This window comes from Anastrepha ludens, chromosome 2 (assembly GCF_028408465.1).
Source record: "Anastrepha ludens isolate Willacy chromosome 2, idAnaLude1.1, whole genome shotgun sequence".
NCBI classification, from domain to species: Eukaryota; Metazoa; Arthropoda; class Insecta; order Diptera; family Tephritidae; genus Anastrepha; species Anastrepha ludens.
The window spans coordinates 74,941,957-74,959,868 of record NC_071498.1 but is presented as its reverse complement, the minus strand read 5'-3'; positions in this window follow the sequence as shown (position 1 = coordinate 74,959,868).

Below are 17,912 nucleotides of genomic sequence, written 5' to 3'. Positions count from 1 at the left end.
CCTATTATTAAGATAGGAAATTAACCACTGAAGAAATTGAGAGTGAAAGCCGAAACGCTGAAGTTTAGTTATTAATATTGGATGAGATACCCTCTCAAAAGACTTAGAAAAGTCTGTATAGATTCCGTCCATTTGGAAACATCTTTGAAATGTTTCCAAACAGTCCTCCGTGAAGACAGCTAAATTCGTTAGTGTAGATCTGATTGATTGGGACATAACAAATGTTTAACAGCAAAGTACATTTTGTCTTTGACTATATATATACTCAAATAATTTCGAAACTGTAGATAGCTTCGAACTCGGCCTATAATTTTCAATATTATTTTTATTGCCGCTTTTAAGGATAGGCGTAATGAAAGATAATTTCCAGTCTTCAATGAAAGCTCCGGCGGAAAGTGACATGTTGAAAATGTGCTTTAAAGGCGTAATCAAAGCTGGACAACTTTTAATTAGAATAACCGATAGACCATCAACATCGGTACTAGTGGACGGCTTAAGTTAATTTATGCCAACAATGACATTTCATTTCATTACACCAGCGGATTATGATGGCGGTTCGAAGGCGAAATGTAATTGGCTGCAAGCGAGAGCGTAAAATTAATATTCTTCTTCTTCTTAATTGGCGCTATAACCGCTTACGCGATTTTGGCCGAGTTTAACAAAGCGCGCCAGTCGTTTCTTTCTCGTGCTAACCGGCGCCAGTTGGACACACCAAGTGAAGCCAAGTCCTTCACCTGATCTTTCCAACGCAGAGGAGGCCGCCCTCTTCCTCTCTACCACCAGCTGGTACCGCATCGAATACTTTCAAAGCCGGAGCGTTTGTATCCATTCGGACGACATGACCCAGCCAACGAAGCTGCTGGATCTTTATTCGCTGCGCTATGTCTATGTCGTCGTAAAACTCATACAGCTCATCTTCCATCGTCTGCGATATTCGCCGTTGCCAACGTGCAAAGGTCCAAAAGTCTTACGCAGAATCTTTCTCTCGAACACTCCAAGCGTCGCTCCATCGGATGTTGTCGTCGTCCAAGCTTCTGCGCCATACGTTAGGACGGGCATGATGAGAGTCTTGTAGAGTGTTAGTTTTGTTCGTCGAGAGAGGACTTTACTGCTCAGTTGTCTACTTAGTCCAAAGTAGCACTTGTTGGCAAGAGAGATTCTACGTTGGATTTCCAGGCTGACATTGTTATCGGTGTTAATGCTGGTTCCTAAATAAACGAAGTCTTTTACAACCTCGAAGTTATAACTGTCTACAGTGACGTGGGTGCCGATACGCGAGTGCGCCGACTGTTTGTTTGAAGACAGGAGGTACTTCGTTTTGCCCTCGTTCACCACCAGACCTATTCGCTTTGCCTCTTTATCCAGTTTGGAGAAGGCAGAACTAACAGCGCGGTTGTTAAGGCCGATTAATTAATTAAAATTAATATTAGAACTAACAAATATTAAGTCTAAATTTCGATTAAGCTCATTTAGAAAACTATTGATTTGAGATAATTCAATTCATAGCAAGTTATCAATTGAGTATGATTCGCACCAACTATTAACATTAGATGGAGTGAGAAAATTGTTATTATCCATAAAGTTCCAAGAAATATTACCTAAATTGAAAACGCACACAAAGTTGACTGTCTTTCTCATATAGTGCTAGGATGTTGTCAATATGTGCCTTATACCTATATGACATCAGAGCTGCAAGGCGGAATATAGGACACGCAAATATACAGCACACCAAACGCGCCTTGTAATTTTACGCAATTGGTCCAGATCGGAATCAGAATCCGATATCACATAAAAAGAGGCACGAAACTGACTGCGTGTAGCAATAAGTACACCATCACCCCTACTTACACCAGTTTTAGCAAAATCTCTATCTTTACGAAAAACGCCAAAGAGAGTTGTGTCGAAGAACTTCGCGTCAACAAAATTTACATGTAGCCAAGTTTCGGTTAGGACGAAACAGTAGGAATCCAATTGTGAACTTAAGATATATGTAGATGGATTCAGATTTGGTCCTTAGTCCCGAAGTATTTTGGTAATAAATGCTTATCTTGTGGGCTTCAGAAGTAGAAGGGTTTCTTACTTCGTGGGTTGAAGCTAACGACCTTTTTGAAAAAAAAAATCAAATGTTCGAATAGAAACATTTGAAGACCATATTTGAAGGTCAATTACTTGATGTCAGCAATTTATTTTATTGACATTCAGGAACTCCAAGCTTGAATTTTATACATTTAATATCCTTCGAGTTTGTATCTTTCTTGAGAAACGTTTAACCTAAAATATCATTCAGCATCATCAAAGCAGAGGCTCCGCAAAAGAACAGTGCGCTCTTTCTTCTCCAAATCTCGGAGAAAAGTGGACAAAAAACTTTGGTTTGGCTTGAGGAAAGCGCATCTGAAGTTATTCTGTTCTGCAAATCCGGATGATGAGCAGGACGAGGTTGACGACGCTAATGAGTTGCTCATGTGCATGCAACTGGAAGAAGCCGGTTCTATCAAAAACGACAGCACTAATGAGCAGCATACGGGCATGCGGCTTGACACCCCTAAAAACGATCAATAAATATGGGTCTCAAGGTTGTCTAGATCAATCTGCAGCACCCCAGGACTGCAACAGACAACCTAACCGTTCTCCTATCGGCGGAGGACGTAGACAACGCACTGATACAGGAACCTAGAGTGCGGAGCACTGAGGTAAGCGGATTCTCTCTCAAAAACTACAACTTGTACTACAAGCGGACCCAGGGACTGCTTACGGCGTCAGAATCAAGATTGCCTCCGCCTGACGAGGCTCGTAGGCTTGTGCTTGACAACAAAAACAATATCCTGCTACTAGGATGTGACGCAAATGCGAATTTATCATTAATACTAACCTAACAGTATGTAACAGGGGTAATACCTCGACTTTCACCTTTTTAAGCACGGAATGCCTTAGAGGATGGGCGGAAGTAATAGATATAACATTACTGTCTGAAAATACTTCAGTGAGAGTAGAAAATTGAAGGGTTATATTCTTTATATGCTTGGAAGAACATGGGGTCTTCAACCTAAGCATACATTATGGTTGTATATATAGGGTTATTCAATAGGTGCGCTTCAACTTTTTTCCGATAGGGAGGGCGAACGACGCAATATTTTTTATTTTTCGCTTGTCATTTGTAAACTTCATTAGTATACATTTCATCATGGAACGCTACACACTTGAGCAACGATTGCAAATTGTGCAAATTTTTTATGAAAATAATCGTTCTGTTGCTGCTACTTTAAGAGCATTACGGCCATTTTACAGTCCATTTAACAAGCCGTCCCGTTTTGGGGTTATGTGAAGTCATTGGTCTACAGTAAAAAGCCGGCGACGATTTGTGAGCTCAGAGCCAATATTGAACGCGAAATTGCTGGAATTTCGGCCGATTTATGCAAAAGAGTGGTCGAAAATTGGGTTCAACGATTGGACTTCGTAAAACGTGCACGCGGTGGTCATGCAAAAGAAATGTAATTTCATACTTAAATGTATATGTTCAAACTCGATAATAAAACAAAAATTAGTTAAAAAAGTCAAACCGTTTGTGTTTTATTCAAAAAAGTTCAAAAGTTGAAGCGCTCTTACTGAAAAACCCTACACAAGGCGGTTATACGACCAATTTTATCATATGGTTCAGTAGTCTGGTGGAAAGCTCTAGGGAGAGATTACAACACTATACTACTTAGCAGAATGCAAAGATCACCAATAATATGAGCAATAACGGTCGGTGCAATCAGATCATGTCCTAGGGAGGCCTTCAACGCACTGATAGACGTTATTCCAATAGACCTACACATTAAGAAGAGGAAAACCATGAGTGCATTTAGGCTAAATGAAGCGGGTCGCTGGGAAGAAAAAACTTATGGTCATGCCAGTCTATTATTGCGACAAACTCCGTTAACCTCGGTGAGGACTGACTACATCGTCCCGACGGTAAAATTCAATAGGAATTTTGCCACTCTCTTTTCATCTAGGGAGGAATGGAATAAGGGATTCTCACTAAATAACTTCGACACTACAGTCTACCATATACAGACGGCTCTTAAATGGATTGCGGTGTTGGAGCTGGTATATATTCTCACGCTTAAAATTGAAAAATCCGTCCGTCCAATATCGCTACTATTTCGAATATCCAAACTGCAATCCAGTCACTGGATTCACCTACAACAACCTCTTTGGTGGTGGAACAAAGTAGGAATAGCCTTTTCCTCTTAAGTGAAAACCATAAAGTTACCTTAATCTGTGTCCCAAGGCATCGGAATATTAAAGATAACGAAAAAGCAGATGAACTGGCAAGAGGGGGATCTGCGATGAAAAACATTCTTGCAAAATCGGTATTCACACCATTAGGTACAGTCAAGAGTACAATTTCCCTAAAATACCTCCGAATCGCGGATTGTATACGGAGAGACCAGACGAAATGTAAAATTAGCAGAACGTTATGGCCCACCTACAACCTCAAACAATCGTCAACATTTTTAAACATGAAGCGACGGGACGCCTGAAGACTAACGGCAGTCATAAGTGGCTTTTGGTCTGTCGGAGAACAAGGAGCCAAAATGGGTATGCCTCACAACACATACTGTCACAGTTGTAAACAATCGGAGAAAAAGGAAACAATCTTCCACTTCCACTTCCCTATGGAAGGACAGAATGTTAACCCTGGGCAAACCATTATTCGAGGGTCTGGAACAACTGTCTGCTTAGATATCAACAACGTAATGAGGTTCTTAAACCGCACAGACTGAATATAGTCATGCCGTAAATAAGTGGTAAACAAGTTGGTAACGAGGATGTGGCTACAAAATGGTGCGGAAGCGCTAGTTGAATTCTGGATGAATCACCACTCAAACCAACCAACTAACCAACAGATGAGATCCATTTGGTGGTGGTGATGATGGGGAAGATGCATCGATATTGAGCAGGAACAGGCAGATTAAATCCTTGACAGCGATAAAGAAATTGAGGAAGATTTATTAAATTGAGTTGGCGGTTGCGTCAGATCCAAGTGCTGACGATCAGTTTTTCCACGGCAGAGATGGAACAAAGTGACAGAAAGATGAGTCATGTGCGGCTCTTTCTTTCATTATCATTTCGGAAACAAATCGATATGCAAGTGAAGCCATTCAAAAGTGTAATGAAGCACATTCAGATGGTTTGATCTGACTAGCACTGAGCTTGATGCATTTATTGGTATTCTTTCGGCCATGGGTGGAGCACATAATAAAAAACAGAAAGTGGAAGTTTTGTGGCGTTCGGATGCTTTGCCCATTTTTCGAGCGGCAATGTCCCAACGTCGATTCAAAATTTTGCCACACAATTTTTCGTTTTTATAATGGTCGAGCACGTGAATTTCGTCAAAGAAACGATAAAGTTGTGCCCATTCGTAATAAGTTGAATTTCTTGAATTAAAACCTCAAGGACGTCACGTACGAGCTGATAAAGCTACTATATAATATTATTTTGCTGTGGCTAAGGCCACTGCTATTTTGCATTGTTTGTGCCAGACAAGACAGCACACTCGATGCCTTCTTCATAGGTTTAAACGCCTATCAATCATAACCCCCAATTTTTTAATAGCATGTTTCAAATACATAGTTACAATACTAACATTTAACTAAATTCTACTCGCTTCCTCCTACTTATTAGAACCACATCAGGTTTGTTCTCAGCTAATTCCAGGTTCACGGACGTTAATCATGCGTTGATCCTACCTAATAATTTGTTGGCGATCTCCCACCATTACCACCGCGATATCATCCGCGAACCCAATGACTTTGGTTCTAGGAGGCATATCCAGTCGTAGAACATCGTCATACTTAAGGTTCCATAGTAGTAGGCCTAAAACTGATCCTTGTTGGACCCCCGCTGTTACATTGTACTCCTCAATGCCTTTCTCAGTTTTAAACCTCAGATAATATAACAAAGAGCCCCCACTTTTAAGGGTGCTTCTAGTATAGGCTGTTAGTTAGCTGTATTAAAGGCGTTTTTAACGTCCAAAATTACAACGGTGCAGTATTATTTTTTCCCGCCACACTATTTTTATTCTCACCTCATTGGCTTCTGTTCCTTCCATCACACATTTGATAGCATCCACTGTTGTGCGGGAGTTCCTGAATCCAAACTTGTATGTGGATAAAATACCTTTATCTTCTGCGAAAGATAGCCTGTTGCAAATGATTCTCTCTTCTTTTTGTTTCCCTTGGGTTAAAAGCACAAGAGTTTGCAACTTCCACCACTTAGGGAAAGTGCCTTCATTAAGGCAGGTTTGGAATACCGCTAAAAATATGTCCGGACGTTTATGTCTAGGTATGTCATCTATTTCGTGTTAAATGCGGGGTGGCAATATGTTATCAGATCTTTGAGGAAAAGGAGTCGTAATAATGTTGCGCAACCTTACTGGGTATGTAATTATGGGTATTTTACGCGCTTTTTGTTTTGGATAATACCACCCGGAAAGCAGCGTCCCAAGGATTGATATCAGCTTCTTCGTAAAGTTTCTTAAAACTTTGTTGTTTGTTAGTTTTAATATCTGTTTTTACCGACTGCTTTGCTGATCTGAAGTTATGAACATTGACAGCAAAACCGCATCTTCTTCTACTGCGCTGTATTTTACGTCTAGCGCGGAGGCAATTTAATCTCAGTATCTTGATGTTCTCGTTCTACCAGTAGAACTACCCGCCTGGATATGGAAGCGTCGCAAGATCGTAGTCCATCTAAAAGAAATTTCGTTTTATTCTCGGCGGGGCGAGCTCTCTATTATGTATTGAAGGACTTCGCTATCAAGAATCTTGTCCTTCCACTTTGGACCTGTTAGTTTGGATACAACTCCTTCCGGTTACGTCCATCATGACCTGATGATCGCTGTGGGTGTAGCTTCCCCTCACTCTCCATTTGATGTTTCTAGCAAGGGAATCATTTGCCAAAGTAATGTGTATGACTGACCCTAATCCCCTCTTCCGGTAGATATAAGTTGGCCGGCTATTTACAATAGTAAGGTGGTGTTGAGCGAATGCCTCAAGAAGAATTTCTCCCCTTTTATTTGTACGCCTATTCTGACGCACAGGGGCTAAACTCACCTGCTATAATTAAAGGCGATTATCCAGTAACTTCCAGTACAATGTATTAAAGAAGCCTGTATTATTCTCATTGGCTTTTATTCGTGCTGTTTTGGTATATTTTGGCGAATTGATCGTCAGTACCACATTTTCTGCACTGTTTTGATCTATATATTTCCATAGAAGAGTTACGAAACATGTGGCCATAGTGTAAGCACTTGTAGCATTTTTATAACGAGACACGTTGTCGTAAGTGACACAAACCCATTCAATTTTGACTTTGCCAATTTCCATTAGTTTTTAGACTTTCAGAGCTGGCTAATGGTAGCCGTTCGAGTGCTGCTCAGAGTCCTGTTATATCTGCTAACTCCACATAGTCAAAACCAGGCAAAGATTTAATCGTATTGTGCACCTCTTCCTTGGAGATCACTTCATGGCTATCGTTGCATTCTATCGTGATACGATGGGTAAGCGCCTTCACTGTTGCTTCGCTACCTAAGGTGGCGACCACGTTGGTCTTAATATCAGCAGATTTTTGGCACGAAATTATCAGTTCAATTAAGAGATCAACTTTGAGTTCTCCTTATTTTCGATACTGATTCAGTGAAATTCTCAAATTTGTCTTCGCTTTTCACTTTCTTTAGTATGTCAGCGTAAGAAATGTTACCCGTTTTTTCAATTATTATAGAATCGGGTCTTACTCTGTTTTTTTTTACCAGTGTCCACTCGTTTGTTGGATTCGTATGGACTGGGTGAGAAGAAGCTGATGCATGAACATTTTCAATCGGTTGCAGTTTTTCCACTGTTGCTCTTCTTTTTTTTTTGTTTTTGGCGTCTTATCTCTGATGTAATTCTTGGCCAAAGTCAAACCTTTGCTCCTCTTATGGCAGGCTTGAGTTGCAACTACACATTTCTGTGGCAGCCCTGATAGGCTGGTGAATGGTACTGCGCTTTCCTTCGTTTTCTTTTAACATGTTCACGAGGGCTCTGATATTTTCCCACAGCTTGCTAAACGTTCTAGAAATTTTTTTGCCCGCCGATCTGTTAGCGGGTGAGCCAGCACCCGTAATGCTTAGTGGCTCTCTGAATCGGCGAGCCCTATCTGTGAGAGCTCTTGTCGGTGAATGAACCAACTGGGGGCTTTTCTTGAAGGGATCTATGTCCCCCAAAGCCATCATATTTTGCTTTTCCTTATCATCTAATTAATGTGTTTCGTTTTTTTTTCTTTTGTTCAATTATGTCAAATTTTATTTTGGGCCCCCTCTCAGTGCCGTTATCTTTATTCGTATGTGTGGTTACATATTTGATCTATGTAAACAGGGAGGCCATGCTAGGATTGACACAATCTTTTATGATGAATTTGTCCAGAGCCAGATCGGTATTAGTCAGGATTCATGACAACGATTCATGACGGCCAACTGCATGACAATCAATAAAGAGCATTTTCTGAGTCCTGACATGGTTTTGACGAGTCAGGGGAAAACTTGGAACTAATCTGAAAGCCATTCCTGTAGATGAAAATCTGCCCAACTCAAAGCAAACATATCAAAAGCGGTTTTCCAGTATCCATTAGAATAAATATGTGCATAAGCACATAAATTATATATATAAGATTATCACGGCGGCCGCCGTAGCCGAATGGGTTGGTGCGTGACTACCATTCGGAATTCATAGGAAACGTAGGTTCGAATCTCAGCGAATGACCAAAATGAAGAAAAAGTTTTTTTCTAATATCGGTCGCCCCTCGGCAGGCAATGGTAAACCTTCGAGTGTGTTTCTGCCACGAAAAAGCTCCTTATAAAAATATCTGCCCTTCGTAGTCAACATCCAATAAGGGGTGTACGCGCCAATTATATATACATATGTATATAGATTGGCGGCCGCCGTAGCCGATTGGGTTGGTGCGTGATTACCATTCGGAATTCACCGAGAGAACCTTGGTTCGAATCTCGGTGAAACACCAAAATTAAGAAAAACATTTTTCTAATATCGGTCGCCCCTCGGCAGGCAATGGCAAACCTCCGAGTGTATTTCTGCCATGAAAAAGCTCCTCATAAAAATATCTGCCGTTCAGAGTCGGCTTGAAACTGTAGGTCCCTCCATTTGTGGTACAAAATGAAAACACGCACCACAAATTTATTAAATAAAAAATAGGTAAATCAAAATTTTCCCATAGCGTCAAATATGCTATATTTGTGCGTGCATACAAATGAACGTATCAATATAAAGTATGTAAGTTAACATCAGCAAACGTGCATCCGGCCAAAACTCCATTCTCACTAATATAGGGTTTTCCAATAACAGGTTATTTAGATTAGATTAGAGATGATTAACGATTTTATGGGCGAAATTGGATGGTATTGATCTGGACAACGTTTATTTTCAACAAGACGGCGCTACGTGCCACACAAGCAACAAAACCATGATCTTTTACCGGAAAAGTTTCCGGACCGTGTTATGTCTCGAAGAGGTCATCACAATTGGCCACCGAGAGCTTGTGATTTAACACCTTGTGACTTTTCTTTGGGTTCACGTGATAGAGAAGGTCTACGCCAGGAGTCCAGGGTCGATTCAAGACTTCAAAGATGGAATTCGTGAGGCTATCGAGGACATAGAGCAACCACTTTGCAATTCGGTTATGGAAAATTTTTTGAAAAGGATATTGTCCTGAAAGCGTGGTGGTGGTGGAAATTTTCCTGATGTTATTTTCCACTATTAACGGCATACCTTCCTCTTTATAATGAAATAAACATACGATCGTTTATATTAAAACATAGCATTTTTCTTTGAATATCAAAATAACACCTCTTATTTGAAAACCCTTTATTAGAGAAAACGCGTCTACAAGTTTGAGCGTTGCGACAACAGTGTAAGCGGTAAACGATATTCATAAGTCACGCGGCCAATAATGTGCAGCAACTGTAGAGCAAAGTTTAGTACTCAGGTATTAAGACAAAGTTGTTTTAATAATTGGCGCCCAACGTAGGGTCACGCGAAAAATCCTTATAATAAAGGCACATATGAGAGGTTGTCCGTTGGTTCAAACCCACCTTAGACCTCTATAAAAAATCTTTGAAAACTAATCAAAATACCACGTATGGTGGTGTAACTGAAACCTCTAATTTAACTTCCAAACTAAAGGAGAATAAGCTGCGCAGACCAGTTTTCTCTGGAAATAGCCACTAATTAGCTTAAGACTGGAATATTCATCATGCCCGTACTATAGTATGGCGCAGAAGCTTGGACGATGACAACATCCGATGAAGCGTCCCTAGGAGTTTTTGAGAAAAAGATTCTGCAGAAAATTTTTGGACCTTTGCACGTTGGCGACGACGAGTATCGTGGGCGATGGAACAATGAGCTGTATGAGCTTTACGACGACTAAACCTAGCACAGCGGATTAAGAGCCAGTGGCTACGTTGGTTGGGCCATGTCGTCCGAATGGAAACAAACGCTTCGGCTCTGAAATTATTGGATGCGGTACCAGCTGGTGGTAGCAGAGGAAGAAGAAGGCCCCCTCTGCGTTGAAAAGATAAGGTGGAAAACGACTTGGCTTCACTTGATGTTTCTAACTGGCACCGGTTAGCACGAGAAAGAAACGACTGTCTCGCTTTGTTAAACTCAGCCAAAATCGGGTAAGTGGTTATCTCTCCATTAAGTCACCTTGTTTATTAAGCAAGACTAGGGTGACGTCAAGAACTTTTCGACAATGTTTGGTTACGAATGTAGGGACATTCCCACGATTACATCTATTTCGTAGATGTCTGTGATATTCCAGATGGTGTGGTTTGCATTTGCGTCGGCCCCCAGTATTATATTGCATTTTGGAGCTTTGCAGGGAGACATATTAGGTGAATTCGATGAATTCATGAATAGTGCTATACCGATCTACCTATATGCACGACTTGTAACCTCATAGCTAAACTGGCATGTTAAGAACCTCTCCCCAATCCAATTAAAGAAATTTGCACGAAATATGTATTATAGACGTGAAGTTAGAAATTTACTCCGAAAGAAGAGTGTTGTTTTTTTCTTGATGTGTGTATCTATACTTACATATACCCTTTTCTTCTGACAAGGAGTGCATACTCTTGACAATTTTTCACTTGGCAGATTCGGACACTACTCTTTGAGCGGGCACTTTGTTGTCCGAAATATAGACGTACTATATTTGGTATTGTTGAAATGGTGTACGTAAACAAATTTAATTCTCATTTCAGACTCAATTTTATTGAGCATATAAAATTTATGAAAAACTACAAAAACAAACCAGAATTAAGCCTAATAAGGAACAAATTTTTATCAAAATTTATTAATTTGCCCATTTTTGCCCACTGTTTATATAGAGCCACAGCACTCTGCGCCGTTTGCTCTTCGGGTATGCGAGCAAAGCCACAATGATGGCTTTTATAACTCGACACAATGATTTGTATATCCTTTCTTTACAAAAAGAAGACGGACAACATATTTGAGTGGAAATAGGGTGCCAGTACTGGCGAGTGTGCGAATACGTGTGAAATGAGCTGATGTACTCGTGTGACGTGGCAGCAAAAATTGCTCGCACAATTTAGATTTTCATCATAGTTTATGCCCAAACCTCGTAAGTCCATCACCCATGGATATATGTATTATACTTAATATAAAATAGCTAAATTAGTTGTATATATTTTTATTTACTACTTGCCTTTAGTAAGATATGGTACTGAGGTATTTAAAGATTTATAAATATATAAATATGGTATATATAATTGGCCCTTTTTTGGTGTTTGGCCGAATTCCTTCTATTTGTGGCGTGCGCCTTGATGTTGTTCCACAAACGGAGGTTTTAAGCCGACTCCGAAAGGCAGATATTTTTCATGAGGAGCTTTTTCAAGGCAAAAATATGATCGGTGGTTTGTCATTGCCTGCAGAGGGGTGACCGCTATTAGAAAAAACTTTTTCCCGAACTCCGAATGGCACCCACACACCAACCCATTCGGCTACGGTGGGCGCCCGTTTTATAAATACAATCAACTAATAATACCCTATGAAATAGCGTAGAAACTATAATGCGGTATTTTTAAATCTCAAACCAATTGTTAAGTTGCGTGTTTTTGTAAATTTTCACGTTTTTACTATACAATTTTTCACGATTGAAATTAAGGGACAAAAAATATCTGCTTTTTGTTGGATTTCATTTTTCAAAAATGTCTCTGATTTTGGCTTAAGACTTATTTCTGCCTTGAACTAGAGTGGCGCTTACGAAAAAAACATTAAAAGTAAATGCTAGCCACGTGACGCAAACTTCCATTTATTTTAATGATAGCATGGTGTAATAAGCAGTTAAGTGTATTATGGGTCATTAATATCGTTCCACAAATCACAAGTGGAAGGGGATCGAACAAGACAAATAATATAATTTTATTATTATGTCAAAGATCTATTAGCTAGTTCTGAGGGGTTAAATTCCACCCTTACCGAACGAGCGAAACTCATACATACATATGCACGTACGCGAATATCCAGTAGTGTTGGAAAAACATTGATGTTTGCCAGCATCAATATTTTGATGCTTTTGAGGGAAGAAATTTAAAAAATTCAAAAGATAATATAGAAAACAAAAACAAAATTTTGTTTCGGAAGGAAGTCATAATATTAAACATATGTTTGGAGATACGTAATGACAGATTAATAAAAAGAAGCACGTCTATATGACTAGCCACGCTTTATTAAACATTCACTCGCTTTCAATCGACGTTGTACATTTTTTGTACATACATACATACGTATGTATTAAAAGGGTCATAATTTGAGGTCTGTAAAAAAGTTTTGTCATTGATAACTTATCAAAGTAAGTATTATATTAACCCTTAAACGCATTGCGTTGCCGTTTGGCAACATAGCATTAAAAGTTCTATAATTTCACATATACTACAGATAACGGTTTAATTCGTGATGTAGACTTTTGGCTACATACTGTTCAAACGAAATCGTAAGTTGACGCGTGTGTTTTCATTGATCGTGCTTTTTTTTTGCGCAATACATGAGTATACACATTGTCCATAAGTAGTGAAGTGTGAACTTTGAAAAGCGTTGTTAAATAATAAATAAAGCATCAGTTGTTATTTAAAATTATTGTTTATACATAAAAAGGTATGTATTTGCATTTGCAGCAGTTGTATATAAAAAAATAATTTTGATTGTTATCAAATTACCATTTGGCTACATTGTGCATATAATCATAGTTTGTTCAACTTGTGTGACCGCTATTAATTCTCTTGTTCAGTTGTTTCCAAAATGAATAAACCATTCGAATCAGTGGAGGAGCTTACGAAATATTTGCTGGAATATAATAGCGACGAAAGTGAAGATGAGAATGGCTTTGACGACGATATAGAGGACCCAGAATTTGCTCCGACTGATCTGGCACATTCTGATGATACAGAAATAGATGCAATCACGCAGCCTCCTTTAGCTCCGAGTTCGTCATTGGAATGTAATTCTGCAGCCCCTTCAACCGAAGATTTTGGACAACGCACCAAAAAAAAAACATCATTTGGGGGGAAAAAAATTTACAATTAAATGAAGATCAACTCCAATTTCATGGCAACGAAGAAATAGACGGTGAATTATTAAGTTTAGAGACTCCATACCAGTTTTTTTGTTACTTTTTTACTGATGAACTTATTATGAACATTGTGGAGCAGACAAATTTGTACAGTGTACAAAAGAATCCAGAGAAACATGCTCCGTCCGATATAAAAAGTACATTGCCATTGTAGTGTACATGTCTATCGTACATGCGCCGAGTATTAGATGTTATTGGAGTGATAAACTGGGCATTTCTTTTGTAAAAGACATAATGCCATTCAACGCCTTTGAAAAATTGCGGCAGAATATACACTTCAATGATAATTCTTCTTTTATACCACGTGGTCAAGAAGGGCATGATCGGTTATACAAAATAAGGCCCCTAATCAATCATCTTCTTTCCAAATTTAGAAGCATACCATTGGAAAAGCAACTGGCCATCGACGAAGAAATGTGCTCAACAAAAGTGAAACACTTCATGAAGCAATATATGCCAATGAAACCCCATAAATGGGGTTTCAAATTGTTTGTTTTGGCAGGAATTTCTGGATTTACCTACAAATTTGAAATATACACTGGTGCTGAAAACAATATGCCCAGACCGCATGACGAACCAGATCTTGGGGCAACCTCAAACATTGTTTGGCGTTTGTCTCGTATTATTCCAAGACAACAAAATTATCGCATATATCATGATATTTTTATACAGTCATTCCACTGATGGTGTATTTAGCCAAAAAAGGTATTTTCTCGCTTGGAACTGTTCGTAGAAACAGAATTCCAAATTGTAAATTACCAACAGAAGCCGCAATGAAAAAAGAAGAACGCAGAAAAAGCCATGAATATATGACGACTACAGATGGAATCGATATAACTTCAGTTGTTTGGAAGGATAATAAATATGTTAACCTAATATCTTCTTTCGCAGGAACATCTCCTGAAATATTAGTAAAACGATTTGATCGGAAAGCTGGCAAAGTAGTTGATGTAAAATGCCCCAATATTATTCAGGAATATAATCGTCATATGGGAGGCGTGGACCTCTTAGATAGTTTAATGAGTCGGTATAAAATTGCAATTAAAAGTAGAAAGTGCTACTTGCGAATATTTTATCACTTGATTGACATGACAATGGTCAATGCATGGTTGACCTACAAACGCGTACTGAAGCAGAAGAACAAAACGGAATCTGATCTTTTAAACTAAGCTGATTTTCGTCTTGAAGTAGGTCGTTGTCTCAGGCAAGTGAAAGTGAGAACAAAACGTGGCAGACCAAGTAGCATAGAACCAGCAATTCAAATGAAGAAGAAAAGAGGTCCTGCTCAACATGCTCCTCCTAAGGATATTCGCAGAGATGAAACTGGACACTGGCCCGAGCACACGGAAACTAAAATGCGCTGCAAATATCCTGAATGTAAGGGCTTCAGTTGCGTTAAATGTGAAAAATGTGGCATTGCTCTGTGTTTTAACAACAAAAATAATTGTTTTAAACGTTTTCATATAAATTAATATATCATTTACATGTTTTTTGAACAATTTAAATTGAATCAAATAATTTTTTCTCCTTGCATTTTCGATTTGTTTCAGTCCTGACAATTTTCACTATATCGCTCTAATAACACTTGATGTAGCCATTTGGCAACAAACCCTTATCCTTAAGAAAAAAGGACTATTTTGAGCACTAGAATTTGTTTCATTATTTTTTCATGACTTTATAAGCAGTTATCTCTCGTTAAAAAAAAAAAAAATTAAAATCGGAGATGTCATGCATTTAAGGGTTAATAGGGTGCGTATTGAAGAAGGGCAAAAAATAAAATAAACTCGACTGTTACGAATTCTCTGTGATTTGTTTAGTTCCAAAAATTTGAAAAGTGACTGCAGAGTGTTGGATATTTTGATTATAACAGTATCGGACTTCGGGGAAAAAATTAATGCATTGATGTGTCTTCCAGCACTAATAAGCAGCTTCATGGTTCCCTTTCTGCTGTTCTGTTTCCCAATCTGCTCAGTTGGGGTAATTTGCATCTCCTTACTGGGGATATCTCAAATGGAATTTTAACTTTCCCAGACTAATGTGGACGGTCTTTCGGTACTTCTCTCTAAGAAGTATCCCATCATAGCAACTCCACTAAAAATAATTTGTAATAAATCACTTGCAGCCGGAATTTTAATTTGACGACTGGAAAGTAACAACAGTTACTCCACTCTTTAAAAGTGGCAATAAAAATGATGTGCGTAACTATAGACCACCTCAAAATTATTCGAAATTAAAGAAAAATTATACTTCGCTTCCAATCAGCATGGTTTTGTAACAGGTAGGCCCACTGTTTCCAACCTGGCCCTTTTCAGTTAATATTGTATTGAATAATTTTCGCGTGGACTTCAAGTTGATTGCATCTAAACTGATTTCCCCAAGGCCTTTGACACTCTGTCACATATAATTATTTTGTGTAAACTGGGAGCTCTTGGCTTTCACTCGGTTTTTCACTTATGGTTAAAATCCTATCTAAGTAGAAGGAATTGTCTTATTACAATTTAGGGTGTATCTTATGCAGCCGACTTAAAAATGTTTGCCTCAATAAGAAGCCCATAGGATGTGCTTAGGCTCCAGGCTGACCTTAATGAACTCGTTATCTGGTGCACATATTCATGTATCTCGTTAAATTAAACAAAAAAATCACGCTTTCAAGTCATTTACTAAATCTCGTGATATTCTACAATAGTAATATTATATGTCTAATACTGTCTGCTAATCTGTGGATGAGATCAAAGACCTCGGTGTAATTTTTGACTCTAAGTTTTCATTATCAAGTCATATCAATTATATTATCCCAAAATCATATTCGATCTTGGGCTTTGTTAGACGTAACAGTTCAAACTTCTCATGCACGATGAAATTACTGTTTACCCCGATTGTTCGATTTGGATTGGAATATATATATATAATTGGGCTCCTCCTCCTATTTGTGGTGTGCGTCTTAACGTTGCTTCACAAATGGAGGGTCCTACAGTTTCAAGCCGACTCCGAACGGCAGATACTTTTTTTATGAGGAGCTTTTTCATGGCAGAAATACACTCAGAGGTTTGCCATTGCCTGCCGAGTGGCGACCGCTATTAGAAAAAACTTTTTCTTAATTTTTGATCTTACACCAAGATTCGAACCGACGTTCTCTCTCTGAATTCCGAATGGTAGTCACGCACCAACCCATTCGGCCACGGCGGCCGCCTTTGGATTGGATTGGATTGGAATACGCTTCATTTATTTGGAGACCTTGCCACCAATTCGCTATCACAAGAATAAATAGATACAAGAGATATTTCTTAAATATGCCCCAAGATGTAAAAAATGATAAAAAAAATCCTAAGCTACGGCGACACGCTCATGCATTTGCTGTCCAGCAGCTTATTTGTGTGCGTGTCGGGTGACTTGTTTCGTGTCAAACATAATTGTTGTCGGCTTTTGCATGATGAAAATCAAAAATTTTAGATTTTTTCACGGGCGAGCGTCATGCACCCGACACGCACACATATAAGCTGCTGGACACCAAATGCATGAGCGTGGCGCCGTAGCTTTATAGCTCCCGCTTGTTATTAATTGGATTAAAGTCGCTTGAGTGCAGAAGGTTGTCGTTGTTGTAATTGTAGCAGCATAAACATTCCCCATATTTACATACGGGGAATGCTACTGGAGTGGCAGTACTTGGCCGGATATAAATCCGGGTCGCCTCGGTAACGTAGAACCGGCTGTCGTGGAAACGGACATTGATTGTGCGTTTCTTTTGCAACGCATTCACTTTCTTATTTCGGCGAGAATCTTACGAAGCGCTTACTCTTTTTATCTAAAGATATTCAAAACGAATTTCTAGTCCAATGCGCCTATTGCTCGGACTCTGCCCGAATTTAATGAGTTCTCGAATTCTATATCGTTAGATTTCCCAATAACTGAAAATGAATTCTCTTCTTTATTGCGTCATTTAATTCGCTAACATAATCATATTCTGTTAAGTCAAGTTGTATTTTAGTTTTAGATCGTTTTTTTGTTATTCTGTATATTCGCACTAAGTCAATAGTTAGTAAGAACATTTGTGTTTCTTGACTAAATTTAAATAAATAAATAAACCCACATGACGTATGTAAGTAATCGAAATTTTAACAGCGCACGTTATGTTAACGGCCATGATTCTAGTTGCCATGGCTCTGAACAGTCTAAAATAGTCGCGGCAGCGCTGAACAGTTTCATATTGTAAAGCACAACAAAAACAAATT